This window comes from Bactrocera tryoni, chromosome 1 (genome assembly GCF_016617805.1).
Source record: "Bactrocera tryoni isolate S06 chromosome 1, CSIRO_BtryS06_freeze2, whole genome shotgun sequence".
NCBI lineage: Eukaryota > Metazoa > Arthropoda > Insecta > Diptera > Tephritidae > Bactrocera > Bactrocera tryoni.
Window position 1 is genome coordinate 31,310,625 of NC_052499.1, and position 15,256 is coordinate 31,325,880.

General features: G+C 36.9%; 3 long non-coding RNA genes across 3 annotated transcripts; 1 reads left to right on the forward strand and 2 right to left on the reverse strand.

The window, feature by feature from the left end:
• Positions 1–2,676: 2,676 nt before the first annotated feature.
• Positions 2,677–3,077, reverse strand: LOC120766995. Its single transcript, XR_005704634.1, has 2 exons — positions 3,001–3,077; positions 2,677–2,941 (listed from the first exon to the last, which is right to left on the reverse strand). It is a non-coding gene; the product is annotated as an uncharacterized LOC120766995 (long non-coding RNA).
• A 4,743-nt stretch (positions 3,078–7,820) lies between these two features.
• On the forward strand, positions 7,821–9,106 carry LOC120782438. Its single transcript, XR_005706253.1, has 3 exons — positions 7,821–7,916; positions 7,974–8,323; positions 8,377–9,106. It is a non-coding gene; the product is annotated as an uncharacterized LOC120782438 (long non-coding RNA).
• Positions 9,107–13,098: 3,992 nt separating this feature from the next.
• LOC120767049 lies at positions 13,099–13,430 on the reverse strand. The gene is made up of 2 exons (XR_005704639.1): positions 13,288–13,430; positions 13,099–13,230 (listed from the first exon to the last, which is right to left on the reverse strand). It is a non-coding gene; the product is annotated as an uncharacterized LOC120767049 (long non-coding RNA).
• Positions 13,431–15,256: the final 1,826 nt, after the last annotated feature.

A 15,256-nucleotide genomic window follows, 5' to 3' on the forward strand; every position in this document is an offset into this window, starting at 1 on the left:
ATTACGTCCAAATATGCCCCTCCCCAATACGATCCCTTGTGCCAAATTTCACTTTAATATCTTTATTTATGGCAGTAGGCCGATTTTGCCCATCTTCGAACTTAACCTTCTTATGGAGCCAAGAAATACGTGTACCAAGTTTCATTATGATATCTCAATTTTTACTCAAGTTACAGCTTGCACGGACAGACAGACAGACATCCGGATTTCAACTCTACTCGTCACCCTGATCACTTTGGTATATATAACCCTATATCTGACTCTTTTAGTTTTAGGACTTACAACAACCGTTATGTGAACAAAACTATAATACTCTCCTTAGCAACTTTGTTGCGAGAGTATAAAAATTAATTGAAACAACAAATATCGATGCGACTACGAACATGTTGCGCTGCAAGGTCCGGTACTGGAAGCAGATGTACATATGTATAATAAAGCTGAGGAGAGGCGCAAATCGACAGGTGCTGGAATAGACGTTGGCCATGATGTTTCCTCAATAAAAGGTAAATACGGCTATAATGTTAAGTGAAACTTTTTTGGTTTTTTAATAATTCTCCGTTCTTTCAGAAAAACTTTCACAAATGTGTCCGAATTATGAACGGTTTTCGGCTCTATTTGGGATTAAATCCGAAGCCAATTGTGTTGTAGAGACGTGCAACTCTGAAGTGTCACAATACTGCAGCGATTTTGCAGACCTTGTAGAGGTAGTGGAAAATCCAGCCGAATCATCACAATCATCTGCAGAACCATCGGGTTCACTTAACGACAAAGCAGAACTGACAACAGTAGGAGCAGAGGTAGCAACAGTTCCTCCTACCACTCCGTCGTTCCTCGAAAAAGTGAAAAAACGTGCTTCAAAGAATATTCTTAGTGAATTTAAAGATATACAAAAGAGAAGAGAACAGTTTTTTGAGCAACGAATAGAAATTGAAAAAGAAAAGTTAAATTTGAAAAAGCTAAGGGGGTATTCTACTCTAGAATTTTGAAAAATTCGATTTTTTTTTCATATATTTAAAGTTTAGACCCTTAAGAACATATACTCCAAAGGATTTTTAAAAGTTAAAATTATTTTAAGAGCTACAGTTACTTTAGTGACGCAGTACCTAGCCCGGTTCGGCCGTATCGAATTTTTTAAACGCGTTTTTCTCAAAACTATTTTTTTCCACACGGTACCGGCATTATCTCAAGTTCTATACAACCGGTTTACTTGAAATGTGTGAATTATATAAAGATATAATCCTTTATCGTTATTACCAGCATCATGTCAAAATTTTTGTTTTTAATATTTAAAAAAAATTCAGGAATTTCAAAAAAAACGTAAAAAATGATTTTTATTTTCAGGCAGTCGCCATTTTTCAAAAAAATTTTTTCGTGTTCCCTGAAATAGGGACTATAACAGCATCCTTACTGATTTAGAATTTCTTTTAGGATCAATGTCACCAGGATGCGCCATTTTACGACACTTTAAAAATTACAATTAAAGATAGAATTGGACAGAAAAAAGTTAAATAAAGATTTTGAAATAAAAAAAAATTGGAGCTAGAGCAAAAAGAAAGACTGGTAATGATTGAACTAAAGTACAAATATAATCTATATGTAACAATTTTATATGTTTTGTATAATAATATCTAAATGGGAGTGGGCCGATTTTTGTTTATATTTTTTTATTTTTTTCATTTTTGAAAATTTTACAATTTTTTTTAATTAATAAAAAAAATATAAAAAAAAATCGGCCCGCTCCGGGACTAGCAGGGATAAAAAATGACGATTTTACTTAAAAACAAGAAAAAACGTTAACTTAGGTTGCACCGAAGCTAAATACCCTTCACAGGTGCATTTCTGTTAGTAACTATGTGTTCACTTTGTATGGAAGCTATATGCTATAGTTAACCGATCTGATCAATTTCTTCGGAGATTACATTGTTGCCTTAGAAAATAATATGTACCAAATTTCGTGAATATATCTTGTCAAATGTGAAAGTTGTCCATACAAGAACTTGATTCCGATCGTTCAGTTTGTATGACAGCTATATGCTATAGTTAACCGATATGAACAATTTCTTCGGAGATTACATTTTTGCCTTAGAAAATAACATATCCCAAATTTTGTTAATAGATCTTGTCAAATGTGAAAGTTGTGCATACAAGAACTTGATTCCGATCGTTCAGTTTGTATGACATATAGGCTATAGTTAACCGATCTGATCAATTTCTTCGGAGATTACATGGTTGCCTTATAAAATAATAAATTCCAAAATTCGTGAATATATCTTCTCAAATGTGAAAGTTTTCCATACAAGCATTTGATTCCAATCGTTCAGTTTGTATGGCAGCTATATGTTATAGTGGTCCGATATCGGCCGTTCCGACAAAACGATATCTTAAAAACTGAGGGACTAGTTCGTATTTTTTCGAAAAGTTCATTCAAAAACAAAAATTTAAAAAAAGATACCCAAAATTCAATTTCTACAAAAGTTATGTCTATTTGAAAATAAAAAAGCTTTTTTTTAAAAAAATCATAACTTTTTTTGAAGTTGGACAAATTATTTTGAAAAAATTCTCAAAAATGTTTTTCAAAGGGTAGAAAAGGATGGATAAGTTTCAGCAAAATCTAAAGGGGTCGGGTTCAAAATTGGTCGATTTGGTATGGAATACCCCATATATAAAAATGAAAAATTAATTTTTGATATAATTGTAATTTTTAATTTAATTAAACAGTATTTGGAAACAGAAAATGATATAACGATTGTCTTTTTAATTTGTGTCTTATATTGTGAAGAATGCAGCATACTAGTATCCATTCTATATAGAACGACAGCTAGCTGTATATCAATCGGGAATTGCTTGCCACTACATTTTTTAAAAACTTCGTCACTTGATATGAGGGTCTACACGCAGTCAATGGTATCCTCTACCAAATCTTCATCTTCACTGAATATGTCTTGAAATGATTTGAAAGTTAGTTCCATGCCCCTCTGTACATCAATTTAAAGTACTTACCAGTAATAAATTTGATCTGCTCCACATAATTTTCAATTAAATTACTGACAATTTTTGATTTTGCACTTTGTTGAGGCATTTTAACTCTTTAATAAAATTGAATCAGCTGTTTCGGAATAAAATTTACCATACTACAGAGGTAGAGCAAAAAGTAAGTATGTTCACAGTTAAGCCTTTTAACGAAGTATCAACTAACGAATTACCAAATTAACAGGTTTCGGTTTGAAAACCCCTAATATGTTAGAAAGAAATGCACAGGATTGTGAGTGTGTGATGATCGAGTAAATGCTAGTCACCAAATAAGGTATCGAGGAAAAGTATTCAACCATCAAACTTAAATATTGAGAATTATATTTTATTTTATTAACTGATCTAAATATTTAAAGTAAGGAAGAGTGCAACCGAGCATTTGTACTCTCACAATTTTCAAAGACCAAAGGCTGTGAAATACTTTCAGGTGTTCGCAAAACTATTTGAGAGAGATATGAGGTTTAAAACAAGATCCCGACCAATTTCATTCATATTCAGCGCTAAACCACTTTATAATAACATAAAAAGTTTAACGTCAAAATGGATAGAAATCACTATAACGGATATACCGGTGCTATATCCAAGTTCTAGAACATGTTTTCATTCAATTTTATGAATGATTTTATTATAAAATTTTGTAGGAAAAACAAAATGAAATGCGGGAAGCAATCCGAATGTTGACTGTGGCATAGGGCGAAGCTACCTTAGACAAAAGGAAAAGCAAATTTATCAGTTGAACAAAATGTTCTCAGAGGGACAAGAAGGTGTGAACGACAAAGAGCGTGGCAGACTCACAAGCCCGTCAAGAAAAGATGAAAATATTAATAAAGTAAAGAAAATAGTATTGGCAAATCGTCAAATCACCAGCTAAACGTATCAATTGTCTCGTGCCATTCAGGTCGCTGGGAATTTTGCGCCAAAGTTTATGGTTATGAAGTGGAAACCAAAGCTCAATCATCCTAATTGAAACTGCCGCATTAGCTAAGAACAAAAAATTTAAATGTTCTTCTTCTTCTTAATTGGCGTAGACACCGCTTACGCGATTATAGCCGAGCTAACAACAGCGCGCCAGTCGTTTCTCCTTTTCGCTACGTGGCGCCAATTGGATATTCCAAGCGTAGCCAGGTCCTTTCTCCACTTGGTCCTTCCAACGGAGTGGAGGTCTTCCTCTTCCTCTGCTTCCCCGGCGGGTACAGCGTCGAATACTTTCAGAGCTGGAGTGTTTTCGTCCATCCGGACAACATGACCTAGCCAGCGTAGCCGCTGTCTTTTAATTCGCTGAACTATGTCAATGTCGTCGTATATCTCGTACAGCTCATCGTTCCATCGAATGCGATATTCGCCGTGGCCAACGCGCAAAGGACCATAAATCTTTCGCAGAACTTTTCTCTCGAAAACTCGCAATGTCGACTCATCAGTTGTTGACATCGTCCAAGCCTCTGCACCATATAGCAGGACGGGAATTATGAGCGACTTATAGAGTTTGGCTTTTGTTCGTCGAGAGAGGACTTTACTTTTCAATTGCCTACTCAGTCCGAAGTAGCACCTGTTGGCAAGAGCAATCCTGCGTTGGATTTCCAGGCTGACATTGTTGGTGGTGTTAATACTGGTTCCTAAATAGACGAAATTATCTACAACTTCAAAGTTATGACTGTCAACAGTGACGTGAGTGCCAAGTCGCGAGTGCGACGACTGTTTGTTTGATGACAGGAGATATTTCGTCTTGCCCTCGTTCACTGCCAGACCCATTTGTTTTGCTTCCTTGTCTAGTCTGGAGAAAGCAGAACTAACGGCGCGGGTGTTAAGGCCGATGATATCAATATCATCAGCATACGCCAGCAGCTGTACACTCTTATAAAAGATGGTACCTTCTCTACTAAGTTCTGCAGCTCGAACTATTTTCTCCAGAAGCAGGTTGAAAAAGTCACACGATAGGGAATCGCCTTGTCTGAAACCTCGTTTGGTATCGAACGGCTCGGAGAGGTCCTTCCCGATTCTGACGGAGCTCTTCGTGTTGCTCAGAGTCAGTTTACACAGCCGTATTAGTTTTGCGGGGATACCAAATTCAGACATCGCGGCATAGAGGCAGCTCCTTTTCGTGCTGTCGAAAGCAGCTTTGAAATCGACGAAGAGGTGGTGTGTGTCGATTCTCCTTTCACGGGTCTTTTCCAAGATTTGGCGCATGGTGAATATCTGGTCGGTTGTTGATTTTCCAGGTCTAAAGCCACACTGATAAGGTCCAATCAGTTTGTTGACGGTGGGCTTTAATCTTTCACTCAATACGCTCGATAGAACCTTATATGCGATGTTGAGGAGGCTAATCCCACGGTAGTTGGCGCAGATTGTGGGGTCTCCTTTTTATGGATTGGGCATAGCACACTTAAATTCCAATCGTTGGGCATGCTTTCGTCCGACCATATTTTACAAAGAAGCTGATGCATGCACCTTATCAGTTCTTCGCCGCCGTGTTTGAATAGCTCGGCCGGCAATCCGTCGGCCCCTTCCGCTTTGTTGTTCTTCAGGCGGGCAATTGCTATTCGAACTTCTTCATGGTCGGGTAATGGAACGTCTGCTCCATCGTCATCGATTGGGGAATCGGGTTCGCTTTCTCCTGGCGTTGTGCATTCACTGCCATTCAGCAGGCTGGAGAAGTGTTCCCTCCATAATTTAAGTATGCTCTGGGCATCGGTCACTAGATCACCTTTGGGGGTTCTACAAGAGTATGCTCCGGTCTTGAAACCTTCTGTAAGCCGCCGCATTTTTTCGTAGAATTTTCGAGCATTACCCCTGTCGGCCAGCTTATCAAGCTCTTCATACTCACGCATTTCGGCCTCTTTCTTTTCTGTCTGCAGATGCGTCTCGCTTCCCTCTTCAATTCTCGGTATCTATCCCATCCCGCACGTGTTGTGGTCGATCGTAACGTTGCGAGGTAGGCAGCCTGTTTTTCTCTCCGCTGCGGCGCGGCACTCCTCGTCGTACCAGTTGTTCCTTTGCACTTTCCGAAAACCAAGGGTTTCGGATGCAGCTGTACGTAAGGAGTTTGAAATGCCGTCCCACAGTTCCCTTTATACCGAGTTGTTGATGAGTGCTCTCAGAGAGCAGGAGTGCAAGCCGAGTAGAAAATCGTTCGGCAGTCTGTTGTGATTGCAGCTTTTCGACGTCGAACCTTCCTTGTGTTTGTTGGCGCGCGTTTTTGCTGCACAGAGGCGGGTGCGAATCTTGGCTGCAACAAGATAGTGGTCCGAGTCGATGTTAGGACCTCGGAGCGCACGCACATCTAAAACACTGGAGACGTGTCTTCCGTCTATCACAACATGATCGATCTGGTTGGTAGTTTTTCGATCCGGAGACAGCCAGGTAGCTTGATGAATTTTTGTGCTGGAATCTAGTACTACAGATAACCATATTTCGGGCCCCGGCGAAGTCGATCAGCCTCAACCCATTTGGGGATGTTTCCTCGTGGAGGCTGAATTTACCGACCGTAGTGCCGAAGATACCTTCTTTGCCCACCCTGGCGTTAAAGGCGCCAAGAACGATTTTGACATCGTGGCGGGGGCATCTCTCATAAGTGCGTTCTAAGCACTCATAAAAGGCATCTTTGATCACATCGTCCTTCTCATCCGTCGGAGCGTGGGCGCAGATCAGCGATATGTTAAAGAACCTCGCTTTGATGCGGATTGTGGCTAGACGTTCATTCACCGGAGTGAATGATAGTACTCGGCGACGGAGTCTCTCTCCCACCACGAATCCCACACCAAACTTGCGCTCCTTTATATGGCCACTGTAGTAAATGTCACAAGGACCTACTCGTCTTTGTCCTTGTCCCGTCCATCGCATTTCTTGGACGGCGGTGATGTCAGCCTTTATTTTCACGAGGACATCAACCAGCTGGGCAGCGGCACCTTCCCAATTAAGGGACCGGACATTCCAGGTGCATGCCCTTAAATCGTAGTCCTTATTTCGTTTGCCGTGGTCGTCATCAAATGGGGGGTCTCTCATCCGAGGCTGGTTGTTACTGTTCATTGGGGTAGGCTTTTTACGTGGCGGGTCCCAAACCCAGCGCACAACCCTATGCAGGGATGTTTCGCCTTCTCACTTTAGCTCACCTTCGAACGGATGTTCTTAGGCTAACCAGAGGATACACTTGGTCAAAGACCGGAAGTCGTGAGCTGCTTGAGTCATATGTAAAAGAATCGTTTCTGGCCACTCCCAAGTGAATGGCGATCAGAGAACTTTCCTCACTTGCGTGAACTTCTACACATGACCCCATGTTAAATGTTAGGCTAACAATTTTCTTCGTTTGTAGAGGCATCGTGCATCAGGAGCTCTTGCCAAAGGATCGTACGGTCAATAAAAAATATTAACTGGAAGTTATGCGCAATTTGTCCTGATTAGAATGATTAGATGTAAGAAAAAAATTTGCTTTTGCACCATGATCACGCGCGAGTTAAGGAACGTATTCCTTATACACTGTACTAGTAACAAACATTAAAACAACCTTGAGTTGGAACAATTGAAATGCACTATCACTACAACAAACAATCCTAAACAAATAAGTATCAAAACAACATTGAGTTTGTATCATTGTATAAACCTGTACCACAACAACCTTATCTTAAAACAAAGCAAATGTATCTAAGCAAACAATAGTGGTACTCATTTAACGTCGCAATTATAGAAAAATAGTAAATTTGCAATATGGTAACAACCCAAGTTAAATGAGCGCTCTTCGGCAACTGTGGCAGTATTACTATAAGTATGTTATTTTTTCATTTGTGGGTAATAAAAAATGCCGAGAATCAGTAATAAACAAAATCTTTTGAACTTATTGGAAGTAGCAGCGTTAAATGATTTAATGATTATTGAATTCTTTTGTGAGGACAATGGTATGTATTTAAATTAAATTGGTTTTATTTTAAATGACTACATTTTTTGTTTTGCAGAAGAGAGGAAAAGTAAAGAAGATGAAATAATGGAGGACCTGATGCATGTATTGGCTTTAGAATACAGATACAGCGTACAATTTATTCAAAATAGTGTATCGAAATCCAGGGCATATTTAAATGAATTCTGATGGGAACTTGATGAAACCCGATTCAAGAAGATCACACGTGTCACTTGGAAAACTTTCGATGCTATTTTGGATCTAATAAAGGGAGACAATATTTTCAACAAAATTCGGTCGGGCAAACAAATTGCAATTGTGTTGTATCGCTTAGGCTCTAGCGATGAAGGAGCTACTCTTTCGAAGATTGCAGGTTTATTTGGAATCAGTGATGGTGGTGTCATTCAGGTCAGAATTCGTCAGTTTTCCTCATAATACCTGAACATGTTTTTATATTTTAGAATTTAACTGAACGAATATTTAATGCGTTGTTGAAATACAAGGACCAGTATTTATTTTGGCCAAATACGGAAGAACACAAAAAGCTCGTTTTAGAAACTTAGAGTGAGTTACCTAACTGCATAGGATACGTTGATGGTACCGAAATTCCATTGGCGGAAAAACCGTCACAGGACCCAGAAGCGTATTTTTCATTAAAACATATTTACTCCGTTAAGGCACAAGCCGTGTGCGCTCATAGATTACAAATAAGGCACTTGATGTTAGGCTTTTCAGGTAGCGTTCATGATGCACGTATTTTTAATAACAGCGAATTGTCCATTGAAGCACATACATTTTTTGGAGAAGGTGAATGGATTGCAGGTGACAGTGCATATAAATTATCGAGTACTGTTATAACGCCATTTAGAGAATATTCTAGAAATTTAACACTAAGCCAAAGGAATTCTTTTAACAAAACATTCAGTCGATATAGAATTCGAATTGAACATTGTTTTGGAATGCTGAAGGAAAGATTTGGTAGTTTAAAAGGTTTAAGGCTTCAAATAAAAAATGAAAATGGTATGAGAAAAGTTAACAAATGGATTCTCTGTTGTGTATTGTTACACAACTTTATACTCCAACAAGACGATTATTTCGATTACCAACCTGAGAAATCGGAGCACAGTATTGAAGAGTCGTTATGGGAACCAAATGCTCGTACCAATGAAGTGGAGATAAGGCGACGACAAATCTTTGAACAATTGTTTTAATCAATAAATATCTTAATTTAAAAATTCTTTTCTTATTTATTTTTTCAAATAAAATTCAATTTCTTTAAATAAACAAGTAACATAAATTATTTGACTAGAAATAACTTAATACGGATAAAGTAAAAAAAGCAAGGTGGACCATATTCACTAAATCACTACAAGTAAAACAAACCAACAAATGTATTAGGCAGAAAGAGTCAAAAAGGAAAAAATGTTATATTGGAATACAGATGATTACATTTTGGCAACTTATGAGCTATTTAAGCTTTTCAATCGTTCGTGTTCCAATCTGACTTTTTCCATTTCTACTCCCATTTCTTTCTCCAACCGTAATTTCTGCAATTGAAAGTTGTTTTCCTCTCTCTCTTTTTCAAATTCCAATTTTTTCGTTTCTAGTTCCAACTTCTTATTTTAGATTTCGAAAAGTAATGAAAATGGATTTGAATTGCTATGAGATCTTTTCATATTTCTTCTAGGTGTAGATGTGCATGCAAAATTAGCGGACGGACTAACTACTTCATCTGCAGACGGATACATAATAACGGACGGACTGGGTAACGGACTCGAAGAACTAGTGTCGGGGTCTATCTCTGGGGTAATATATTCTACTCGTATATATGTATCGTCCAACGCTGACACCAACTCTGTTGATTGATAAATCGCTGGTGGCTGAACACTTATGCGACGTGCAAATATCACGTGAAGGTCTTCATAAAAAGGACATATTCTTATTGTATTATACATATGTATGTATATACACACACACATATACACATATACAAACTTCTATAACTCTAAGTTTTTTTGTGTATTCTGGTGATTGTTGCTGTATATGTATAAAATTGCTTAGATTCCGATCCTCTGGTTGATTTTTGCAAGTTGCAAGAGTATAAAATGTTAGGTTACACCCGAACTTAGCCCTTTCTTACTGGTTTATTTTTACTCAAGTTACAGCTTGCCCAGACAAACAGATGGACCGACAGACAGTTTCTAGGAATTCAGTCGTTTCGTCATTCTAATCATTTATATATATGTACATACATATGTATTTATACAATATATAGAGTATAATAATTTTGTTTACCTAACGGTTGTTTGTATCACCTTAAACTAATCGCAGATTTATTTTGATATTTTTGTATATAATATATTCTTCTAATAATGTAGCAGCATGTTGTAAGAGTATAAAAATGTAGCATTGGGTGCAGGAAAAGATTAAGGGGTCAGTAGGATAATCTGTCCTGTTTTTTTTACATTTTTTTCATAGAAATTTTTATTTTACAATATTTTATTTTACAATAGAACTTTTTTCACATATCATGAGGTAGTATATCGTGAAGTATACGGATATAAACAAATTTTTTCGGAATTTTTTGATGACATCTTTTGGGGAATGGCTGGGTGAATGAGATGCGTTTTTTCACTGGCAGACGCGATTTCTCATGTTTAAATCATCTGAAACACAAAAACCCAATTTATTCTTAAAACGTAGGTGAATGGTTATAGGCCCTACTAGAATCATGAAAAAATGTTGATAAATGAAAACGTAATTAACGTTTTATATTATGTTTTCCAATTTTTTTAAACTGTGAACATTTTGTGACCATTAAAAAAAATTAAACAACACGGTTGAGTAGTTCGACCGGAATTATGTCCGCCAGTTTAAAAAAATGTGTTTTGAGAAAAACGCGTTTAAAGTTTTAGGTACTGAAAAAGCATACAAAGATGGACATAAACGTTGAAAAATTAGCATATCCTTAATTATTATTTTTGGGCCTTTTTCGAAATCTTCCAATGGTAAAGTGGGTTTCTACATTAAATCTAAGGGTATAAGGGATCAGAAAATGCAAAAAAAAATAAATAAAAAAAAAATTGAAAACAGATTACCCTACTGACCCCTTAACAGTTATTAGATCAATGTATTATTTACAGATGAGTGAACTTTTGTATTGTTCAAGCCCTTTATTCAAAGTAGTGTTAAGTAATGTTTATATAAACATATGTACATATGTACATACATATGTATATGCTTCTCTGCTATGGATTTGGGGTTTTGAGCTGTTTCACAGAAAGCCTGAAGTGCGTTAGAATGGAAAATTTGTATAAAAAGGGTTTACTGAAGTCCCCTGAAATGATCAGGATTGGATTCTGGAAGAAGATAATGATACGAATGATACTCAAAGGAAAAATAAAACCATATTGGTGTTTTAGATTGGCAAACGCAGTCACCAAATGCCAAACCAATAGAGAATGTTTGAGCTTAAGTGAAAGGCAAAATATCAATAAAGCATTTAACCATTAAACGCCTAGCGGTTCCTTCAAAAACTACTACTATTTTAAAGTTTTCATGTATAAACATGCATTTTTAAATATTACATCAGGTCACATGTTGCTTTGATATATCCGTTATCTATTAGCTCAGTCGCCACTTGTGTGTGAGATTTGCAGTCATTTACGTTTTGACTTCAGGATATACACTTGCAGACATGTCTGTGCTACATGTCAAGTATTTCCTACCGTCGCATCGTGTATAGGCGGATATGCATACAAGTATGAACAAAATTGAAATCTTTCAATTTTTCTGCTCGTTGTTGCGACGTGTAACAACGTGTAAGTTAATACCACCAGTTCATATTACACGAACACATCTTTTATTTGTCATAAATATGTAACATGACACTTAAGACCCATATGGTCAGTTTTGAAACATTGTACTTTGCTAACACGGTCCGCCTTAAGTGGTCCCAAGATGTAATTCACAGATTGTAAGATGAATATTTCACTAGAGGTACTTCCTAGAATGTAAGATCAATATTTGTATCTAGGCTTAAGCAAAATATTGTATTTAAGAAAATGTAATAAAGAAAACGAGGCAGTTGCCCGTAGTTGCCCACGAAACACAAAACGAATAATTAATTTGTATAGTGCGGTATGCAGACCGATCTCATTCTTGTTTAACACTGGTCGAGACCAATGGTGCTTGGCTGGGCCTAGGCTAGTTTACATACATTTGTATGGAAATACGTGTTGTATTTACGCTCATATATGTACAATATATACACATTTTTGAAATTTCTTACCTCTCGATTTGATTGAAATCAAATTAACTGCCTTGTTCACGCTTGGCGTGGCAATAGCGTTCACAAAAAATGTAACATTTTGAGAAAAATTACATTTTTTCTTCACCTTTTAACACGCTCTAGCGGCTATAGTATTCGACCTAGGTGGGTCAAATAAATTGCACCGGTTAGGTAATTTAAAGAGCTTTCAGGAAATGTATAATTCGCCCCAAGGACCCACCGGAGGCGTGGCAATAGGCGAAAATGGGTTTTCACCATATCCCCCATTTTGTTTCACTACAGTTGGGGGGTATCAAAACCATTTTGCAGTTAGTTCACCCCTGGGGCTTTCAGGAAAGCCCTCAACCTCCTCTCTATCCCTACCAGGGACGTGGCAATAGCGTTCACAAAAAATGTAAAATTTTGAGAAAAATTACATTTTTCTCAACCTTTGAAACGCTCTAGCGGCTAAAGTATTTGACCTAGATAAACATACTAACCAATTTGAACATGTAACGAACATGAAAACAGATAAATCAACCGTGCGAAGTGATAGAAACATACCAAAGTTCATATATTTTCATACAAAATATATGGGGTCTAGCCAAGCATCATTGGTGCACTAAGGTGTAATATTATATCCTTTTTTCGTCCTTTTCGATACGATATCCTTGAATATTTTTCTGAATTCTATAGACAATAAAATTCTAGGAAGCTACCTGGAAGTGCAAGTCGTTTGCTACACTCTAAATATATTTAAATAACATTTAAAAACAAAATATGCCTGGCCAGACCCGAGGGTCTCGATGAGGGTTAAATTTTGTAGTGAAAGGTTGTGCGCACATCCCAATGGCTATAATCGAAACCGAATTTTGGCGGGAATTTATTGAAGCCTTTAGAGGATAAAAAGTGCTTTGGGAAATAAAAAATGAATTTTGCAAGAAAAAGTTAAAAAGAATACAAAGTTGACATAGACTTGTAAACAAATTGATGATGATGCCACAATTGATATAGTAGGAAAGCGCATTAATGACATGCGAAATTCCTAAAAGAGAGAATTGTACAAAATTAAAAAATCGGAAAAGTCTGGTGCAGGACATACTTATATGAGCCAACATATCCGCGCACACCGAAATTACAAGTAGCGCTATAATTTCCTCTTCTGAGGCCATATCCGTGCACTTCAACGATGACAACGAAATTATGTCTGAACAACATGTCGCACAAGTGTATAGTGAACTGACTTGCGACACGGTATGCAAGTTAATGGTTGCCACCAGATGATTGATAACACGCTGTTTTGAATGGTGAAGTTGAACTCAACTTTCTTTATTAAACAATTTCTTTTATACAGAATTTGCTTATTTACTATAAACTTACATATGTACGAATTCTTACTTACTAGTACTTATTTCTAAATACTCTATAATGATAACGTAAGCAATAATTATATATTATAGCAAAACGGCAAACCTCAGTTTGGTCGAGAAACGGCTTACATTGAGGCGGCACGGCTTCCGTTCTGGTTTAGTGCCGACGAAATGTGCTGTTGTAAATTTTCGAAATTAACTTTATTGAGCAATGATATTGTATATTTACAGAATATTGCTGAATTGAGTAATATCGGTATATTTTGCTAGCATTTTGTTGGCTATGCTACATAGCTGTGATAACTTGCATACAAGTCTGCATGTGTATATCCCGCTTAAGAGTGCATGGAAAAAATAATTTCAAGCAAATTTTGTATTTTCAATTATTGTGAAAGTATCGTAATTAATAAGTGCTGAAAATTTGGAATCTTCATCGTTATACAATTTTATTTGATGAGGGTGTTGATAAAAAGTTTACAAATTTAAATTTTATGAAATAAAAATGCTCCAACATACCTGGAGATCCCTCCTGTGAAGTATGCGGAAAATTTAGTTGCATCAAAGATATCAGGCTATAATAAATAACGCGGGAAAAGGGAGCAAGTGTTGAATAAACGGTACCTATAACAAAGCAATGCATTTTCTAGAATTATAACATTTTTCCCAATAAACGCCCTGTATAACCAAAATGCAATTGTTTACTCGTATTTAATGTCGACCGGCCGCATAAAAGCATTATAATCAGTGGCAGCAATTTATTTAATACTGTTAAATGCTTTCCATTAATTTCAACAATATCAAAAGAAAACAAGTAAGGAAGGCTAAGTTCGGGTGTATTCGAACATTTTATACTCTTGCAATCAAAGTCCGAGAACTTCCTTCTGGTGCTGGCAAAATATAATATTGAAATATAGGAGTTGGGGGTTGTATTGACCCGATTTTATCTATTTTTACCAATTACTAATTTACCAATTATACTATTAACGTGCCACATACTAATAAAAAGCTCCCTGGGTTTAATTAAGGTAGCGCACATTTCATTTCCATCTATATTTAGTAAAGTCAGCTGGATCTTCGAAAATTCGGATATTAGTAATATAGAGGCTAGGTCAAGTTCTCTCCTAAAACATCCTCTTTCATTGGTAGGATTCAACCCATTGTTGACACACAGACATACTATTATCAAAATAGGATTCATTCCAAATTTCGCTGATATATCCCACACATTGACTGATATTTTTGGTGAAAAGTCAACTATAGGACCTGAATCCACTTATTCGGTACCTAGGGGCTTGAACAGTTTGGTTCGATTTGGTAAATTTTTGGTCCTATGGTGGCACATTACTCGTGCAAAGTTTTGTTCCGATACATTGATTGATGCTTGACGTGTATATTGGAAAGGAAAATAATCAGATGGAATTTAGTGTTATGTCATATGAGAAGTAGGCGTGGTTGTGGTACGATTTCTTCCATTTTCGCACTCTTATCCTATCTTATTTTAGAATGTCAAAAGTGTCAAACTTTACTATAAAGTTGAGAGTTGCCAAACTGCCACACTATGATTGCCAAATCCCGAAATATACTATAGAAGGCAAACATATATATATATATACATATATATACCGAAATCGGTGGAGCATGTCCCGATATACATACATGTATATGTTTTCTAAGTGGATGGTGCCACGCCCATAGTATAAT